Source organism: Bos taurus, chromosome 7, assembly GCF_002263795.3.
Source record: "Bos taurus isolate L1 Dominette 01449 registration number 42190680 breed Hereford chromosome 7, ARS-UCD2.0, whole genome shotgun sequence".
In the NCBI taxonomy this organism is placed as follows: domain Eukaryota; kingdom Metazoa; phylum Chordata; class Mammalia; order Artiodactyla; family Bovidae; genus Bos; species Bos taurus.
Genome location: NC_037334.1, coordinates 102,773,360 through 102,793,978, shown reverse-complemented (window position 1 = coordinate 102,793,978; position 20,619 = coordinate 102,773,360). Strand labels below are relative to the sequence as shown.

General features: G+C 38.6%; 1 non-coding gene across 1 annotated transcript; it reads right to left on the bottom strand.

Annotated features, from left to right (window-relative positions):
- Positions 1-3,456: 3,456 nt before the first annotated feature.
- On the bottom strand, positions 3,457-3,529 carry TRNAW-CCA (transfer RNA tryptophan (anticodon CCA)). Its single transcript has one exon. It is a non-coding gene; the product is annotated as a tRNA-Trp (tRNA).
- Between the last annotated feature and the right edge of the window lie 17,090 nt (positions 3,530-20,619).

Genomic DNA, 20,619 nt, shown 5'->3' with positions numbered 1-20,619 from the left:
CATTTTTTGCACTTTCATCAGGCTTAGGGTAAATGAATATTTATCTAACATATTTTCCTTATAGCATGCATGATTCTCTTATTGAAAAACTTCAAACAGGAATGCATATGACTTTGATTGAGTATATTAGTAAGTCATACGGTAATTATAAACTCACTAACGTGAATTTTTCCATATTCTAGAATTAGATAAGGAACAATACATCTTGGAAAATGATTAAATTTCACATGCTGAGTCACAAGTCAGTGATTTTGGTTTAAAAAAAATGCTTGCCATGATTCTTAAAATACTAATAAAACAACTACTTAACTTTCATGAGTAGGAGTATTTTAATTTTTTTTTAAAGTAACCAAATTCAAACTAAAGTTTTCAGATATGAGCTGAAGCTCAGTTTAATGCCCTAATGCACAGGCTAGCTGTGAGACCTTTTGAACAGACACAGTTTTTTTCATTAAGGCGATGCCTCAGCCTAGTTCAGTTCTGACACACTTTAAATATTCAATAGCACAGACCAATATGCTGGTTATAAGTCATCTAGAAGTTAATGAATATCACCTTTACCCCTTCAAAGGCAGGAAATCTTTTAAAGTAGGCAGGAATGAGTTAATATTTCTGTTCCTCACAGGTGCTTGGAAATTTTAGCAGAAGCTTTTGGGTATCTTTAGCCAGTCACAGAAACATCAGGTGATGAAAAGGAATTCTAACCATGGGAACTACCTTTGCAAAGTGAGCAAATTAGTTGAAGGAGCACAGGATTCCTGTCACGAATTAAGGAAAGGGTTTCAGTACACTCAATAGAGTGAAGCTAAATAAACAGGGGCTTAGAGTACGAACTATAAGTATGAAGAGACAATGGTTGCTAATTCTGAATCCCAAATTTTGGGAATGGTGAAAGGGAGGTGAGACCTTTGTACATTTGTGGTTATAGGGAAGAAAAGTTCAGAGGTAGAAAGATTGATGATGTTATAGGTTAGGTGTCCCCAGCCTCCAGACCACAGACTGGTAGATACCTCCTGTCAGGTCAGCAGCAGCAGTAGATTAGAAATAAAGTACACAATAAAAGTACTGTACTTGAATCATCTCTAAACCATTCCCCCAGCCCCCGGTCCATGGAAACGTGGTCTTCCACAAAATTGGTCCTGGGTGTCAAAAAGGTTGGGGACTGCTGCTCTAGATCATAAGTGAGCAGGGTCTCTGCGGAGCAAATGGATTGTCACTAGCCCTAAAAAAAGAAGACAAGGGCACACCTTCTTCAGACAAGGAAGGATGCAAGGAAGAAAGATGAGCAGGAAGGAGGGCAGATGGGCAAAGTCATGGCTAAAGTGGTGACCTCTGTCCTTCTTGCGAAACTTGCAGGTAAGATTATCTGACAGGACTGGGTCTGGTGAAATGAGATGAAAGGACTGAAGCCACAGAAACTGACGAAAAGTCTGGTTAGAAAAGTGATACATGAATAAAAAGTCTTGGTATTCACGGTGAGTTTAAAGGTAAATGAGAGGTCGCAGCAAGTCAAATCAACACAGCTGTTTGTTAGCCTGGGAGCATAAAACACAACAAATCGGCCAGGGGTGATCCAGACACAGCAGATCTGGCTATAGGTTTTAACTTACAATGTAAGCTAGGATATTCAGTTCAGTTCAGTCGCTCAGTCGTGTCCGACTCTTTGAGACCCCATGAATCGCAGCACGCCAGGCCTCCCTGTCCATCACCAACTCCTGGAGTTCACTCAGACTCACGTCCATCAAGTCAGTGATGCCATCCAGCCATCTCATCCTCTGTCGTCCCCTTCTCCTCCTGCCCCCAATCCCTCCCAGCATCAGGGTCTTTTCCAATGAGTCAGTTTTTCGCATGAGGTAGCCAAAGTACTGGAGTTTGAGCTTTAGAATCATTCCTTCCAAAGAAATCCTAGGGCTGATCTTCAGAATGGACTGGTTGGATCTCCTTGCAGTCCAAGGGACTCTCAAGAGTCTTCTCCAACACCACAGTTCAAAAGCATCAATTCTTCAGCACTCAGCTTTCTTCACAGTCCAACTCTCACATCTATACATGACCACTGGAAAAACCATAGCCTGGACTAGATGGACCTTGGTTGGCAAAGTAATGTCTCTGCTTTTCAATATGCTATCTAGGTTGGTCATAACTTTTCTTCCAAGGAGTAAGCATCTTTTAATTTCATTGGAATGAAAACTGACCTTTTCCAGTCCTGTGGCCACTGCTGAGTTTTCCAAATTTGCTGGCATATTGAGTGCAGCACTTTCACAGCATCATCTTTCAGGATTTGAAATAGCTCCACTGGAATTTCATCACCTCCACTAGCTTTGTTCATAGTGAAAAGGCCCACTTGACTTCATATTCCATGATGTCTGGCTCTAGGTCAGTGATCACACCATTGTGATTATCTGGGTCGTGAAGATCTTTTTGTACAGTTCTTCTGTGTATTCTTGCCATCTCTTCTTAATACCTTCTGCTTCTGTTAGGTCCATACTATTTCCGTCCTTTATTGAGCCCATCTTTGCATGAAATGTTCCCTTGGTATCTCTAATTTTCTTGAAGAGATCTCTAGTCTTTCCCATTCTGTTGTTTTCCTCTATTTCTTTGCATTGATCGCTGAGGAAAGATTTCTTATCTCTTCTTGATATTCTTTGGAACTCTGCATTCAGATGCTTATATCTTTCCTTTTCTCCTTTGCTTTTAGCTTCTCTTCTTTTCACAGCTATTTGTAAGGCCATTTGGAAAAAAAAACAAACAAAAACGCTATTTGGAAAAGCTAGGGTATTAGGACTGTATAAAGGTGATTGATCAAAATTCTCACCTGAGCCAGGACTGAAGTGCAGGCAGAATGAACAGTGACTGAGGGAAATGAGAAGCTGGGCCATCAGAGGTGTCTATAGGACAGAACCCAGTCAACAAGCCGGGGAGAGGATCTAAAACACGGAGCGCAGCCATCTTACCATACAAGGGGCCGGCTGCCCTTTCTTCTTAATAACCTCCCCAGAGTCACGTAAACTCTAAAAAATGAATAAAATAATACAGGGACTTGTACTGAAACATAAACAACTGCTTACCACCATTTGGAGTCTCACTTTTTAGCTCGTAGAGCATTTGTTAGGAGACCTAACCTCACTAAAAAAGAGACGTGTCTGCTACCTTCCAAACAGTAGTGAGTAATTAACAGGCATCAAAACTCACAATACGCTGCAGGTAAGATTATTAACTCAGTTCTCTCCTTGTCTAATCTGCCTTCTGGGCATAAATCAAGCAGATATGACACAGCTTTAACTGTCGTAGAACTCTACAATGCTATTTTAATAAGGTAAAGTGGAAGTGAAAGTGAAGTCACTCAGTCATGTCTGACTCTTTGCGACCCCACGGACTGTAGCCTACCAGGCTCCTCTGTCCATAGGATTCTCCAGGCAAGAATACTGGAGTGGGTTGCCATTTCCTTCTCCAGGGGATTTTCCTAACTCAGGGTTTGAACCTGGGTCTCCCGCATTGGAGGCAGACGCTTTAACCTCTGAGCCACCAGGGAAGCCTAGTTTATATCAATTCAGTAACATTCATTGAATGTCTACTACGTGCTGTTCATGCTGCTGCTGCTGCTGCTGCTAAGTCACTTCAGTCGTGTCCTAGTCTGTGAGACCCCATAGACGGAAGCCCACCAGGCTCCCCCATCTCTGGGATTCTCCAGGCAAGGACACTGGAGTGGGTTGCCATTTCCTTCTCCAATGCATGAAAGTGAAAAGTAGAAGTGAAATCGCTCAGCCATATCCAACCCTCAGTGACCCCATGGACTGCAGCCTACCAGGCTCCTCCATCCATGGGATTTTCCAGGCAAGAGTACTGGAGTGGGGTGCCATTGCCTTCTTCAGCTGACCATGCTAGGAAATTCAAACATGCCTAATGCACAAAACTCCTTCGATACATGTATCTCCTTATAGATACTTCAAGACCAGTTGAGGGAAAAAGAAAAGGGGGGAAGGAGATCAGAAAAATGCAGCGGTGACATTTTCTTTCACTTTTTTCAGTGAGGGCTACAGTGGATATGAGAAAGGGAGCTATAAGCCAAAAACAAAAACAAAAACACATCAAAACCAGAAACCCAGTTGTAAAAAAGAGAGAGAAAGAATAAGGAATAAAATAGTCAAGCCACAGTTACACTATTAATTAAAAGGAGAAACATAAACAGCACAAAGAACAGTGCCAGCTTCAATGATAAAGAGGTTGCAGATGAACAGGGTAATAAGCGAACTATACTGGCGGAAGAGTTCATGACTTTCAGCATCCAACCTGAAGAAAGTGATTGTTTGTACTCCAAGTATAATTTATATTATGGTTACTGAATATGTAATCAGTATTCATGGTGCTAGGGCGTTTGTGGATAAGAGATGTAACGAGCTGGAGGAAAATTATATTGCATTTTATACCCACATGATAAGTAAATAATTAATTAGTGGAATGTGCATATTCCCACAAGTCATTTCTGTATTAGGATGTTTTTGCTTGCAATGGAAAGAAAGTCAACTCAATTCATGAAACCTAAGAAAAAAATGGAGGAGGCACTAATTTGCCATTTTCTGTGACTGAAAATTTCAGAGTAGATGTTAGCTTCAGGCATGGTTGGACCCAGAGGCTCAAATGATATGATCAGTAGTTCATCATTTTCCTCAGTTTCATCATTTTCGGCTCAGTTTTGCTTTGAGGTGGCAGTAATTTAAGCATGACCTCTCTATATTGTCTGAGCACTGACACTTCTAGTCTTGCATTATCCCTGTGAAAAGCAATCCCACAGAAATAAATAAATAAAACAGCTTCTTCATTCTAGGTCATGGCAGAGTTCTTCCTGGAACTGAATTGTGTGCATCCACCATCTTCATGTGCCAATCTCTGAACTGCAACGAGGAATAAAAAACCCAAATGAGCTGCTCCTGACTCGCTAGGTTAGATTCAAATCAGCTAAACTGCATAAAGTAAAAGAAGGGAAGGTGGTTCCCAAAAGAAAAACTGAGTCACTGTTTTCAGAGTCACATTCTAAATCAATATTTCACAAGATAGGTTGGACGGGTGTAGCAGAATCTGGTGGATCAGAATTTATGATCATAAATGGGGAACACAGACAATAAGGGGAAGCATGGATTAAATGAAACTGAGGAACACAACTCTAATTTTGTTGTCTATGATGAGGATATAATCTATTTCATTTGTAAATCCAAACATGAAAGGTATGCTCTAAATCCAAGATATATATGTTATTTTCAAATCTAACTTCACCGAAAATAATAGGAACCTTTTGATATACTATCAACATACTTCCCCCTAAAAATTCCTTTCCACAAGAAAAGCATTCCCTCTAGTTATTCCCTACACTGTCTATCCTTTATTAGAGCTGCATGTGATAAACATCCCCAGCACAAATAAATCACCTGTCATAAAACAAGGAGTGTGAGACAGAGGGAGATGTGTGCCCAAGCGTGTGTCAAGTCTTGTTTCAAGACTCCAACAATCCCCAAGCTTCAAACACCTGCTTTCCAACTCTGGATACTATTTGGAATATTATTAAGTACATCTAAATTTCTTTCGAAAGTAATATTTTAAGTATATTTACTGTAAAATAAATTTTGGGCTTTAAGACAGTTGGAACCAAACTAAACTATATAGATTTTAATAAGTCTTTGTTGCATTGTTTTACATAAAAGACTCTGTCACACAAGAATCACACTGTTTATGCATTAACTTACTTCAGATATAACTATATAACATCATATGTTATTTAGAAAATGTATTAAATCATGCCTTTATGACTTTGGCCTATTTATGAAGATAAATCACTACAATTCTACTTGAGAACATTAAAAAAGAATAGTGTCTACCACAGCATTGCCTATAAAGTGAAAATGAGGAGAAGGCATAAAATATGAAAGAAATGTTGTATAAATTCATCCACAATATGTAAAAAAAAAAAAAATTGAACATGTAATTACCTCAAAAAGCTGACTTTAAGTTTTCCATGTTGCATTCAGGAACACTAGGTCATTTTTAAAAATCATCATTTAAATTAAGGTCATGGAAAAGATGCATAGTAAAAAAATTCTAAAAAATGTTTGAGGAAGTGTGAATACTTGGGAATTTTAACACTGTTCTTTTGTGTTCTAATTCAGCTACTATTTTGACACCTATTTGAACATTTGACTGGGGACTTTTTTCACTTCTGGACGAACTTAATCGACGAAACTATCAGAAATAGAACCAAGTTAACTTTTAATAAGCTTAACATTATAAATCCATGTATGTACTTAAGATTTAGTTTGGGGATTCTTATTTCTCTTTATAGTCCTCTGTCAGTCACATTTCTTTCAAGCCAGGCTTTTTCTAATGATACACATATTGTTAAATTTTGGTTATTAATATATTTGCAAGAAGCTATTTCCTATTGACTTAATTTTAACTTTTGTTGGCTATCTTCCTCATTTTTTATGATCTGTTCGACTTAACACATTTGTCATCCTACTTAACAATCATGTACATCTTGATTCACATGCACCAAATATCATCTAGTAAATTATTAATTTTTTTAACTGATAAAAATCAATTATTTCAAAGAAAATCAGCCGTACTTCTGAGGTTGAAATAGCACAACTTGTTCATGTGTGTTTTCTAATCCTAAGCAGACCCATCCACACTAAGAGACTGACACGTGATAGGGCACGTGGACTACGTTTTTTCTTTAATTATCCAAGACGGTACGCACTCACAGGAGGAAAAAACGGTGTCATTGTCTTCACCCAGTGGTAGGAGTAACTTTAAAGGTTCAAGTATTTTTCCTACATTTGAATTTTATTCTAACTCATGTATGCTTACAAGATTGCTTTTCCTTTTACAAACTTTCCCTTGGACAATTCTGAAAGGCTTCACTAGGGCTACAGTCTACGGGGCTGCAAAGAGTCAGTCTGAGGCAACTTAGCACAGCACAGCACATCCTTAAATAAATCTTCAATATCAAACCCTAATGCATTTGCAGTCACGTCTACCCTGTCTCAGGCTTCCCAAATGTCACTCGTCAGACCCCTTGCCAGGCCTTGTTTAGTTGTCTCTCACACACACTTTGTTGTTGAGTTGCTAAGCCATGCCCAACTCTTTTGCAAGCCCATGGACTGTAGCCCACCAGCCTCCTCTGTCCATGGGATTTCCCAGGCAAGAATACTGGAGTGGATTTGCCATTTTCGTCTCCAGGGAATCTTCCCAGTTGAACTCACATCTCCTGCATTTGCAGGCACGTTCTTTACCACTGACACTTACACCTCTAATCAAGCTACAGTATTTTCTATCTTAAACAAAAATGATGAACACAATTTAACATTTTCTTGGGAACCCAGTCGTCAAATGACAGCTATTCAGTAGAGCATAATAGATCTGTGAAACAAACTGAAAGTCACCCAGTCATGTCCTACTCTTTGCAACCCCATGGACTATAGAGTCCATGGGATTCTCCAGGTCAGAATACTGGAGTGGGTAGCCTTTCCCTTCTCCAGGGGATCTTCTCCAACCCAGGGATCAAACCCAGGTCTCCCACATCGCCGGCGGACTCTTTACCAGCTGTAGGAGTGTGTATTCTACCTCTGCCTCATTTACCTGTGTGACCTCATACAAATGACTTATTTCTCTATGCCTCTGTTACATCATTTATAAAATGGAGTAAGCAGCAGTATGTATTCCATAGATTTCAGAAAGATCAGATAGGAAAGTTCACAAAAAGCATATCCTGGTTCATAGAAACGTCTCAGGAAGTTAAGGCCATTACAAGGACTCCCATTTTCATCGTCACCACTGTTATCTTATCACTACCACCCTTCTTACTGTCAGCAGCAGCATTTTTCTGGCTGTGCAGTGCTAGCCTCACAGGTCACAGAGCTTCTTCAGCCCGAGGCCTCCTTCACCTGCAGGTCGTCAGTGTCCCTCCAGCTGACCTGCAGGTAGCGCTCTAACTGCTCTTCCTCTTCTTTGAAAATGTCTTTGAAACAGTACGAGTTGGGTAATCAGAAAATAACTTATTGGATTGTTAATAATCCAATAATAGAAACTCAAACAATGAAAGCTATGAGAGAATCTAAGAAGCCTTCCCATGAATACACTTCATGAGCTTTAGTACATGAGCATATATGTTGGCAACATACAAGCCTTATTTTTTTCATCTCTTGGTTTTAATGGATCCACATAGAGGAAGTGCAAATATCCTTTACCTCCTTGATAAGTGAGGGAATAATTGCTTGTCTGCTTTGGTCCCCACTAGGCTCCAAATATTGTATATCAAACCCTTTCTGTAGTTGTAACTGAATTCCACCCATGCATAAAACAGCATTACTAAGTAGAAAAACTTCTTTAAAAAGTGAAATCTAGCTCTTTCCATATTAGGATTGTCTTAAGCAGAACAGTTGCTCTAGTTAATTCATAATAATCCATTTGTATCAACAAAGAAGTATTTTGTCCCCCTGAACCAAGGAGATGGAGAAGGAAATGGCAACCCACTCCAGTATTCTTGCCTGGAGAATCCCAGGGACAGAGGAGCCTGGTGGGCTGCTGTCCATAGGGTCACACAGAGTTGGACACGACTGAAGTAACTTAGCATGCATGCATGCATTGGAGAAGGAAATGGCAACCCACTCCAGTGTTCTTGCCTGGAGAATCCCAGGGACGGGGGAGCCTGGTGGGCTGCCATCTATGGGGTCGCACAGACTCAGACACGACTGAAGCGACTTAGCAGCAGCAGCAGCAGCATCAGAACCAAGAAGATAGAGGATAAAGCCGTGGAGAACCAAACTTAGGAGTGATTGCTTTTCTGTGTAGATATACTGGCTCAAAATTCCAAAATGATGAAAAAGGTTCTTGAAAAATATCAGTCTCAGGAGTTTTCAGGCTATTTCAACATCAATTCCTGAAAAAATTTTCCTTTTATGTCTTTGAACAAGCTCTAATCTTTCAAGTATCACTAATTCACATACACATCACATACAAAAACTAGCTATTTAATAAGAGCAGGCATGATAGAGAAGCATCTTGCAAACAAGATAGAAAATGCCTTCTTTCAACTATTCTCAAGTTTCCCTCCAAGGTAACCAAATTAACAATAACTTCATGCAGCATTTTTGAAATTTTACATGTATTTGGGGGTAACAAGAAGAATGCTTTTTTATGAACAGTTTAATAAAGGTGTATGTATATTTCTTTTTTCTTTCCTTTTAAATATTCAGTGCAATTCTACTTAGTGTACATCATAATTTAAAACATTGGCAGCTGTTCTAATGCCTGCAAAATCTTTTTAAAGCCACAAATTAAGAAAAAAACGTACTTATGTATTCAAATGGATGAAAAAATTTTCAGTGAAATATAGGGATTAAATTCTTGTTGACATTCATTAAGTAAAATCTCATTTCAAAAATAATATGTTATTACTGATTTCTGCATACTATGGTTGTTATGTTTAAGATCTAAACTATTTTTTCCTCTTGAGTTGTTGGCAATTATCATTTTCGCAACTTGTTTCTTTATGCTAGAAGAATTATACCAGATTTCTTAGCTTTGCCTGAGCTATCTTGAAACCAACTCACCTTTTCTTTTAATGCTACTCCAAAAATACAGTAGATCTAAACATGTAAAATATATATATATCCAGGGTAAAAATGTAAGGTTAGGTGAATATTAAACAACCAGAGTTATATAGAGGGGCAGCTGCATTTGTAAATGTTCTGAGATTTTTTTTCCCCTTATTGTCCAGTGTGAGAATGTTTATATTAATATTCTAGGAATAATAAATCAAAAAAAGGAAAAAATGAGAGAAAATGCCTAAATTTATACCATAATATCGAGGAACATGGAGGAATGATAACAAGCATGTGTGATAGGTAAAATAAACTAAATCCTTACCTTTACTCATGAAAAGTCAATTAAATAATGTCTTAAAATGAAGCACAATATACAGACGTTCTTTAAAGATAATGGAGGCAGACACCAAAGGAATCAGTTTGAGTCATTTCAAACTGAATAAGATGAACTATGTGAGAATGTGAATTAATGATCAGTGTTGGCTAGACAGAGAAAAATCTAGTTAGATGATCTAAGTTTTTTTCTTATAGAAAACAAACAGAAGATGCTTTACAATAGGTTAGCAATCCAAATCACTAATAACAAATAAGTGTTTTGCAGGCAAACTAAACATTTCCATTGGGTTCATAAAACCCAGAGTTAGAAGTTCTTTGCAAATGAAATAACAGCACTTCTTGCTTAGCTCAGCTATATACAAGGCATTTTTTGTCAAAGTAGTAATTCAAACCACTCGGTAGTTTTGTTGCATTTCACACCACAGGTGCAATTTCACAAAGGGTTAAGCTCTCATTTATCACTTAGACAGATATTGGACAGGTGAGCCAGTCATCATGAATGGATCATAAATGTATAATCATATGAGTCATGTGAAAAATAATGTAGCTATGGATCATGTGATATTCATCCTGGGCATTCAACTGGGTACAAGACCAGTAAGTACTGACTGAACACTCTTACCCTCATTTTTTGAATGCTTCACCGACCTCCTCAGAACATATTTTCTTCCAGGGTTCACAAAACTATTTCTCATCTTCTGTTAAGTCCTATTCCCCACTCTTACCCCCTAGCCTTCTGATCCTATTTAAGTGCTACCTTCCACTACCCCCAACACTTCACGATTATTCATAATCTAGAATCACATCTTTCGTGAGATTTCTTGATACATCTATAACCAGCCTGTTTTCACTTCTCCGAAACCCTTTAGACTTTTTCACTTTTTCAGTCCCTTTTCTAAAAGTCAAGCACCTGATTTGAGCTCCATAGCCTCCTAGAGGTTAGAGTCTACAAATAATTGAGGCTTTAGAGCAAGGAAGTGCTAATTAATAGACTTTATTCTAGATGAAGTCTTTAGGAGGCTGGGGGGAAGAGGGGAAGGTAAGATAAAGGTCTAAGTTGTAGCTGAGATAACAGAGAAAGAAAAGGTGGAATATTTACTAATGCTCTCTATATATTGGTTTCAGAAAAAGACTTTTCTATCCATGTAAAAATGGCTATATTTTCCTCGCATTTTTTACTTTCATTAAGAATGTTAAGTGTGGGACCTACATATGACTTGGTAGTCGCGTGATTTCTATTTGTGAGGAAAGTTTTGACCTTGCAAGAATTAGAACTTTATAACCTGAATTTATTTTGTCCTCTAGCAGGAAAAAAGAACACATTACCACAACAGACCTCTTGAGTATCATTTTCAAACTAATGCATTCATTTTCCAACAAAGAGCAAAGGATAAACAATTAAACATAACATGTAACAGAACTCTTATCCACCTGCCAACAATTAAACCCAGTAATTAAAAATTGTAGGAGAATACACATAAGCATATCCTCAGCATATCCTCTGACCACGGTCAAAGAGGGGAAAAATCTTTCCTTACATGTTCCCTTTCCTACTTCCCAGGCAGCTTTTCTTGATATTAAACAGACACGAGACTCTGTCAACTGTGTTTCACTTTTTGAAAATAGAAAAAAAGAGGGAAATCCCATCTTTTTCCCTCGGGAGGACTATTATATACAGATGAATGTATTTTGTTATTTAGTTTAATAAATGCAGCGTTAAGAACAGATGTTAAAGCTTGAAATTGTCCAGAGAAAGGAACAGCTCAGGTGGCAATAATGCAGCCTTCTCACCTGCTGTGCTTTCTGCTTTGTCTTTGGAAGAGCTACTTTCACAGGTGAAACAGTATTACAGTATTTATAGCCACTCAAGTCCTCACCACTGGACTGAAGCTGCCAAGCAGGGTGCTAATTAGTACCAGGAGTGGACGTGGCGATGCCGGTTTTATGACACAGTCATCTGGCCAGTAAATTGGACAAAGAGAAACAGCACATTTACAGGAGCACTGCAAATTCCACCATGCAATGGTAAGGGGTGACTGTGAGGATCTGTTTTCTAAAAAAAAAAAAGATGGATTTTTCTCAAAACCAGCCTATTTGGCCTTTCCATGGCTATGCTTTTCTGTGAATTTTCTAATGCACTACTTAAATCACCATAATCTGAAAGGATTTCTTTAGAATACATCTGTGAATAATGGTATGCATGGGATACTTGAATATTTGTCCTCTGAGTATTATAGTTTATAAAACAATAAATCTCACTGTAAACAACAAACTGTTTTTGCAAACTAGAGAGCAGTAAAACTGTAAAATCAAATCAAATAATAATTATTTTAGCATCATTAATAAAATTCATTATACATTATTGTATAAATTTTAAGCAGCTTTATTTAGTTTAAAACAAATTTGCAGTTTATAAATGTGGCCAGTACATTGCCTTCATTGATTTGGGATCTATAGTAGCTGTGATAAAAGGAAAGTATGATATTAAATATAATGGAGGAAATTAATTCATTACTAGGAAAGTTTCATTAACACTTCAAAGTATGTTATTGTGGTTAAGAACAAGAACTTTCAGCTCCAATAGATTTGAGGCTAATTTCACACACTTACTGTGCCATTTGGGCTTCCCTGGTGGCTCAGTTGGTAAAGAATCTGCCTGCAGCGCAGAAGACCTGGGTTCAATCCCTGGGTCAGAAGATCTGCTGGGAGAAGGAAATGGCAACCCAGTTTAGTATTCTTTCCTGGAGAATTCCATGGACAGAGGAGCCTGGTGGGCCACTGTCCATGGGATAACAAAGAATCGGACACAACTGAGTGATATGGTTTTTAATCAATTACTAAGGTAATTGCTCTAAGCCTCACTTTCCCCATTTATAACACCTACTTTTGGGGGTTTGTGAAAGTAAATGAGAAAATATATAAAGCAATCAGTAGAGCTCCTGATGCACTATAATTTTTATTAAATAATAGATATTATTAAAACTATGAACGGCTGTAATGAAGTCACAATGCTTTCTCCATTGTTTCATCTTTTGAATGTAAGGTTTCAAGTTTATCCCTGGTTATTTTAAGATTAAATGATATTAAACATTAAAGATATTAAACATGACAATATATGCAAAATCATTGAAAAATTATAAAAAACCTACATATATTCTACCATTAAGGAATATAAAGTGTCTCATTTTCTATTCAAAAACTAGTTTTTAAAGTGTTCCAAAAGTAATTTTTATTGTCACTTTCCTTCACCTTGCACACATTTAATTCTCCCAAACCATTTTTCACAAAAGGCAAAATGTGTTTCCAGAGTAACATAAATGCATTCTGGCACCAGAAAAGGTAAGGGGAAAATGACTCATTGTATTTTAAGGAGCAGGATGGTGATGATTTTAAGGAATTTGTGCAGTTCATAAATATACACCAATTAACATATCAAGTTCAATGCTTAAAACTACATCTCTGAGAAGTGTTGTCATGTGAAACAGCAAAGGGAACAGAGTGAGGGACTCAATTCTCAGTGGGTATGTTTCTTCATGCTCCCAAAAGTACTATATAGTCATAGCAGGTATGACAAAAAAAAAAAACAAACCTACTATAATAAAGCATGTCATGCATTTCTATCAGGCCAGAAGAACTAGGAACTAAAGAGCATCTTAATGAGGGTGAAAGAGGAGAGTGAAAAAGCTGTCTTAAAACTCAACATTCAAAATACGAAGAGCACGGCATCCAGTCCCATCAATTCATGGCAGATAGATGAGGAAAATGTGCAAACAGCAACAGATTTTATTTCTTGGGCTCCGGAAATCACAGCATATGGGGAATGCAGCCATGAAATTAAAAGATGCTTGCTAACTGAAAGGAATACCATTACAGGCCTAGACTGCTTGTTAAAAAGACATCACTTTTCTGATAAAAGTCCATTTAGTCAAAGCTATGGCTTTTCCAGTGGTCATGTATGGATGTGAGAGTTGGACCATAAAGAAAGCTGAGCACCAAGGAACAGACACTTTCAAACTGTGGCACTGGAAAAGACTCTTGAGAGACCCTTGGACTGCAAGGAGATCAAATCAGTCAATCAGAATATTCAGGAAATCAACCTGAATATTCATTGGAAGGACTGATGCTGAAGCTGAAGCTCCAATATTTTGGCTGCCTGCTACGAAGACCTAACTCACTGGAAAAGACTCTGCTGGGAAAGATTGAAGGCGGGAGGAGAAGGGGCTGACAGAGGATGGGATCATTAGACAGCATCATCACCAACTCAATAAGCGTGAGTTTCAGCAAACTCAGGGAGACCGTGAGGAAAAGGGAAGCCTACCATGCTGCAGTCCATGGGTCACAAAGAGTCAGACACGACTGCATGACTAGACAGCGACAAAGAAGAAGCAGAGTAACCATAAAAGCTGAGTCGATTTGGAAGATTTAATCACTTGACAGATATTAACATCCAAACATGTGCCAGACACTGTGCTAAGACACAGGAGGTAGAGAGAAAAGAGTGAGCTAAAGAAATGCAACTAGATTCAGAGCTGTGAGCAAAGCACGGTAACTACCCTTAAGAATTACAATCGAAAGTAAGACGACTGGAACAGAGGATTCATTCTGAGACGTCAAATCTTGAGATTACCAAATAACCCATGCAAGATGATAAAATCCAGGAGATTCTAAACAGAATAAATATCACACAAATGCAATCATTTACAACCTTATTTTGAATCAAACATGATTTGTCTATAAAACCAAACATGAGGACAAAAAAATTGGAATGTTAATCAGTTTGTCAAAATTAAAAGTGAAATATAGCTCAGAATTGATTTACTAGATTTCCTGTAAGAGCTGAGCTTTTCCAAGGAATTACTCTAACCCAAGCAATGGGAAGAGAGAGGTTCCTTATTTCTCTCAACTTGGCTTTGAATCTCTGCAAAAATTCCCACCCATGTCAGAGTTTGTTGCTGGACACTACATTAATTCCTACTCTTTGCTTTCGGAAAAAGAAAATTGCAAAGTGACTGCTGGTATTTTTTTCCCAATAAAACTTCAGCATATGTGATTACTGTTCAATTTAAAAGTACATAAAAATGAACCATGGAGATTTTTAAATTTATATATCCCTGTTCCCTACCTTTAGGTTTTCTATCAATAACTTACTAAGTCATAGACGGAGTCTTGGCATCTGGATTTTTTGAAGCCCAGTAGGTGATTCTGACTCACATTCAGAATTAAGAATCTCTATACGACAGCCCAAGGAAAAAATTTTCAAAAGTGTTCTTCCCTCCCACGACTTATCCTGGAAAAATAGCTGGTATGGAAAAGCGGCACAGCCCATCATGGACAGTAATACCCATTTATATACTAAAAAGGTATGTAGTTTTATGCACTGGCCTGGGCTGGTAGAGGTCAACTGAAGTCAAATTACCTGACAGAATCTTCTGTGGACTGTCACATCCATCATACCCTGCCTTCAAAGACAGTTGGTTGATTTATTACATCCTATGCAACAGAATATTCCAATGCCATCATCAGACAGTGATGTTCGTCATAAGAAAGACTAGCCCACACATGTGAATTCAGATAATTAAATTATTTACTTCTCCTGAGAGTCAATTCATGAATCATCATCTTAAAAAGTCTGAGAACTAACCACTTTGAAAAATTCCTGAATTTATAAAAGAGACTCAGTTCCATGTGTTGGTACATTCCATTTCTCAGCATAGAAACTTGCATATTGCTCTGCTTATCATGAACAATGAAAACAACTACAGAACGGCATCATGAAGGAAAATATATGATTTTCTGAGCATATTATTCGGCACAGAGAACAGCTGCAGCCAGTGATTGATAACACAGTCATCTGAGACCCACTTAATAGAGAAGAGGCTGAGAAGACAGAACAAGAGGCAAACTCTCAATAAAGCTGGGGTGACCCGGGAAGTCCACGCTGTGACTCTGCCACAGTTGAAAGTGTTTTATTGTCATTAACCAAGTGACCTTAAAGGGGCATGGCGAAGTCAATTAAATCATTTGGCCTGACTGTGTGAGAATATGGATAAATTATCTGAAAACCAGGTGCTTGAAAGTCAGGTGTCTGATAACCGATTGATCTAAAGCTTTATTCGTAAAAAGGGGGCACTTTTTAATTATTGTAACCCCCATAATAAAAAGGTTGGTTATATCATATTATCTGTCATTTAAATATTTTTTGAAAAGGCAGTATCAGTGTATCTTTTGGCAGACATTATGCCAGTTGTGTTATGAGACGATTAGAAAAACAATGGGGTGGGGAGGGGATAAATTAAGAGTTTGGGATTAACAGATACATCCTACTATATGTAAAATAGACAAAAACAACAAGGACCTGCTGTATCACACAGCAAACTATATTCAGTATCTTGTAATAACCAATAATGTAAAAGAATCTGAAAAGCAATACACACTCACACGTATAACTGAATCACTGCTGTACACCTGAAACTAGCACAGTATTGTAAATCAACTAGGCTTCAATTAAAAAGTACAATAAACTACACAGATCAATTATTTATCAAGTCGCTCCGTCATGTCCGACTCTTTGTGACCCCATGAACTGGAGCATGCCAGGCCTCCCTGTATATCACCAACTCCCGGAGTTCACCCAAACTCTTGTCCATTGAGTTGGTGATGCCATCCAAGCACATCACCCTCTGTCGTCCCCTTCTCTTCCCGCCTTCAATCTTTCCCAGCATCTGGGTCTTATCCAGTGAGTCAGCTCTTTGCATCAGGTGGCCAAAGTATTGGAGTTTCACCTTCAACGTCAGTCCTTCCAATGAATATTCAGTATGATTTCCTTTAGGACGGACTGGTTGGATCTCCTTGCAATCCAAGAGACTCTCAAGAGTATTCTCCAACACCACTGTTCAAAAGCATCAATTTTTTGGTGCTCAGTTTTCTTTATAAGCAATACAATAAATAATTTACATGAAATTATATCACATAATCATCACAACCATATTACATGTATTCTATCTAGTATTAGCTCCATTTTACAGAGGAAGAAATTGAGACTTAGACTATCAATATGTCCAAGATCACAAAACTAATAACTGGTGAGGCTGGGATTTGAATCCAGGGAATGTGTCATTGAGACTAGCTTCAATAAAATGAGGGAAAAATTGAAAACATATCATGAAGAGACACAAACAAAAGCACAATTCATAGAAATGTGTCATTTTTATAAATTAAAAATTATCTTCCCAAGTACAGTGAGGTAAACATCAAATCTATGATAGTTTTATACACATAATTCTGGCACAAGGTGTAGGCAGATTCAATTTTGCCTTGGATGTGTTTCTTTATGAGGAGACTATTTTATCAGATGTAAGTGTAAAGAGCGATTTAAAAGTCAAACTGGACTAAATTATAACATTCATGAATGTGGAATACCCTTGTGATTTTAAAACATGCCTCCACATCAACATGCCTCCTTTTAAAAGGTGAAGATTATATTCAGCATTTTGTAATAACCTATAATAGAAAATAATCTGAAAATATAATACATATCTCCAAATCACTTTGCTGGACATCTGCAACTGACACAATATTGTAAATCAATCATACTTCAGTTAAAAAAAAAAAGAATCAGTAGAGACTAATTGGAGAAGGCAATGGCACCCCACTCCAGTACTCTTGCCTGGAGAATCCCATGGATGGAGGAGCCTGGTGGGCTGCAGTCCATGGGGTCGCAAAGAGTCAGACACAACTGAGTGACTTCACTTTCACTTTTCACTTTCACGCATTGGAGAAGGAAATGGCAACGCACTCCAGTGTTCTTGCCTGGAGAATCCCAGGGACAGTGGAGCCTGGTGGACTGCTGTCTATGGGGTTGCACAGAGTCTGACATGACTGAAGCGACTTAGCAGCAGCAGCAGCAGCAGCAGAGACTAATTGCTTTGCTCTAGAATATGAGCTGGACTTAGTGACTGCCTTCAAACAAGAGAAATGAAACTAAGATATTAATAGATAAACATGGCAGAAGTAAAAGAGTAAGACTTTCAAGCCTAGGGCATATAAGGTCTCTCTCTTTCTCCTGCTCCCTCTCCCTTTCCACTCACTCTCTCTGGAAGCCGACTAACATGCAAGGAGGAAACAACTCAGGCAGCTCTGGGGAAAGGTCCAGAAGGCAAAGGACTGAGGTCCTCTGCCAGGAGCCTGAACAACCCGGCCAGCCACGTGAGTAACCCACCCGGGACGAAAATTCACCAGTCCCAGTCGAGCCATCACGTAATTCGACCATGCCTACTCCATAACTGCAATTTGCTGAAAAACCTTGAGTCAGAATCCCTAGCTAAGATGCTCCCAAATCTCTGACCAATAGAAACTCTGTAGGATGTTTTCCTGAGTTTAGCTGCTAAGCTTGTTATGAAATAACGTATGACTAGAACAATAATATTATCTACACAATCAGCTTAGTATCATATCACAGGAGGAAGTTGCTGTCCCTCTTTGTACGTCAGTATTCCTCATTGTGCCTCATTTATAGATGAATTCCCTTACCTATAAAATGAAGAATATATACATACCTCCTAGAGCTGCTGTGAGTATTCAGTGGACAGTTCACAAATGCTTGTTAGAGGAGTTCCCAACAGAAGTGAAGTGAAGTGAAGTGAAGTCGCTCAGTCGTGCCTGATTCTTTGTGACCCCATGGACAGTAGCCTGCACCAAACTCCTCCATCCATGGGATTTTCTAGGCAAGAGTACTGGAGTAGGTTGCTGTTTCCTTCTCCAGGGAATCTTCCCAACCCAGGGATAGAACCCAGGTCTCCCGCATTGTAGACAGATGCTTTACTGTCTGAGCCACCATGGAAGTCCCGACAGAGGAAGCCTTAAATAAAACTTAGCCATTATTACTACTGTTGATAAAACATTTCTCCCTTGTGCTTGGAGTCTGAATGGGACAATGTCACCATGGAAGAAAGGAAAGTGGAACTCTCTACCTACCAGTCTTGGCCCTGCTTCTTGACTTCACTCCCTTCTTTCATCTGCACAGCTGTTATTTCTCATCTTACATGAGAGGTGGTAAAAGAATACTAATTGTGATATTTCTTCTACTTTATGTTACTTCTTAAAACTTTTCCCATTTGGGCACCTAAACATTTGGCATACATGCAAAGTTTGGGACAGCAGAACATAGAATAAGCTTTGAAGTGTCAAAAATCTAAGGTGCAGGCGGCTTCAAGGATATAAAGAATATAGAAGATAAAAATAAAGCTTTCTATCTCCATGAAGAAGAGAAGCAAAGATAGCTGAGACATTGATGTGTCCCTAAGAAAGTTACCTGTACACTAACCATGCCCTTTAATTTGGACCAGATATACAGAAGGGGAACAACCAATTCCAAAGAACTGTGAGGAAGTCTAGATTACAGAGAACTACCTCGCTTCCCAGCAAAGTGCAGAGAGGTGGAAAGACCTCAGAATTTCCCTGCTTACGAGACATGGCACAAGAGCAGAGGCTGCCTGAACCCACCAGCTTCGACCTCAGATCATCTTATAGTTTCTGCTGTCCACCAGAATGATTCAGCAAGGGAAAAAATGAAGATTCAAATGGGGACTCAGCTGACCATGAAGAGACCTCTTAGCCAAAAGCAACATGGCACAGGCATAGTAATGATTTTGGGAAAAAATGCAAAGATCAATGACCCAATTAAATGAGGTACAGATCAGCAGATATTAAGCACCAAAAGGCTCCAATCTTAACACATTGTCTGGACTCTTCAAAGTCCCCTAGCACTCAGACTCATGCCAGGGAGAGATGAAAACTTCATTGACTTAGATTTTCTATTATCCAGTGAAAAAGGGAGGCTTGGAGTAGATTAAAATAAGTAATAAAATGCAGTTACATTTCCAGCACACCTGATTTTGTAAACTGAGACTTACACCTCTACCAAGTAGATGGCAAAAAATTATTTCGAACCTCCATTTAAACACTTCTAGCCTCTTATACGTCTCAGAATATAAGTGAGGTTGGCCACTCTTTAGTTAGTCTTTAACTACTCAAAGTTCAAATTTTCTCAAATTCCCTGAAATTACACAGTATTCTCAGTCTCCTCTCCACTTAAACCTTCTCAACAAGACTTTTTTAATACACGGATTTAAATAGCCTTTTTGCTACTACTCTTGTAACATTATACTCATGTTTCTTTTTCATGAAAAGTCTGACGTGTCATCGGCAGGAACCAGGAACACCGTCTGAAGGGAGAGTAGGAGATTACTTCAGAAAACAGAGCCTAGGTTTTATATTTTCATTTGCCCTCAAGGGACCTAGCACAGTACCAGTCTCTGCCACTTACTCACTGTGTAATTTAAGACAAATTAGTAACCGCTCTGAGCTTCAGTTATCTCCTCTGTAAAATGAGGGCAATGAACCAGCCCTTGTGCCAGTCCAAGGAGATAATGGATGTATATAAAACTACTACGTGCTCTCCAATTTAGCTGTTTAACAAATGAAAATGATTTTTGAACTGACACAAAAGTCTAGACTGTCAAATCACCCTCGAACGAATTAGAGATCTCACCCAGAATCAGGAGGCAAGGGCGAAGCAGGGAGAACTGTGGGGTACCCCAGGCAGCTCTACCAGCCCTTTCTTTCTAAATCCCAGGAACTTTCTGACTCAGGGTAAGTTGGGAACCCAGAGAGGATGCCCTGTAAATCCAGA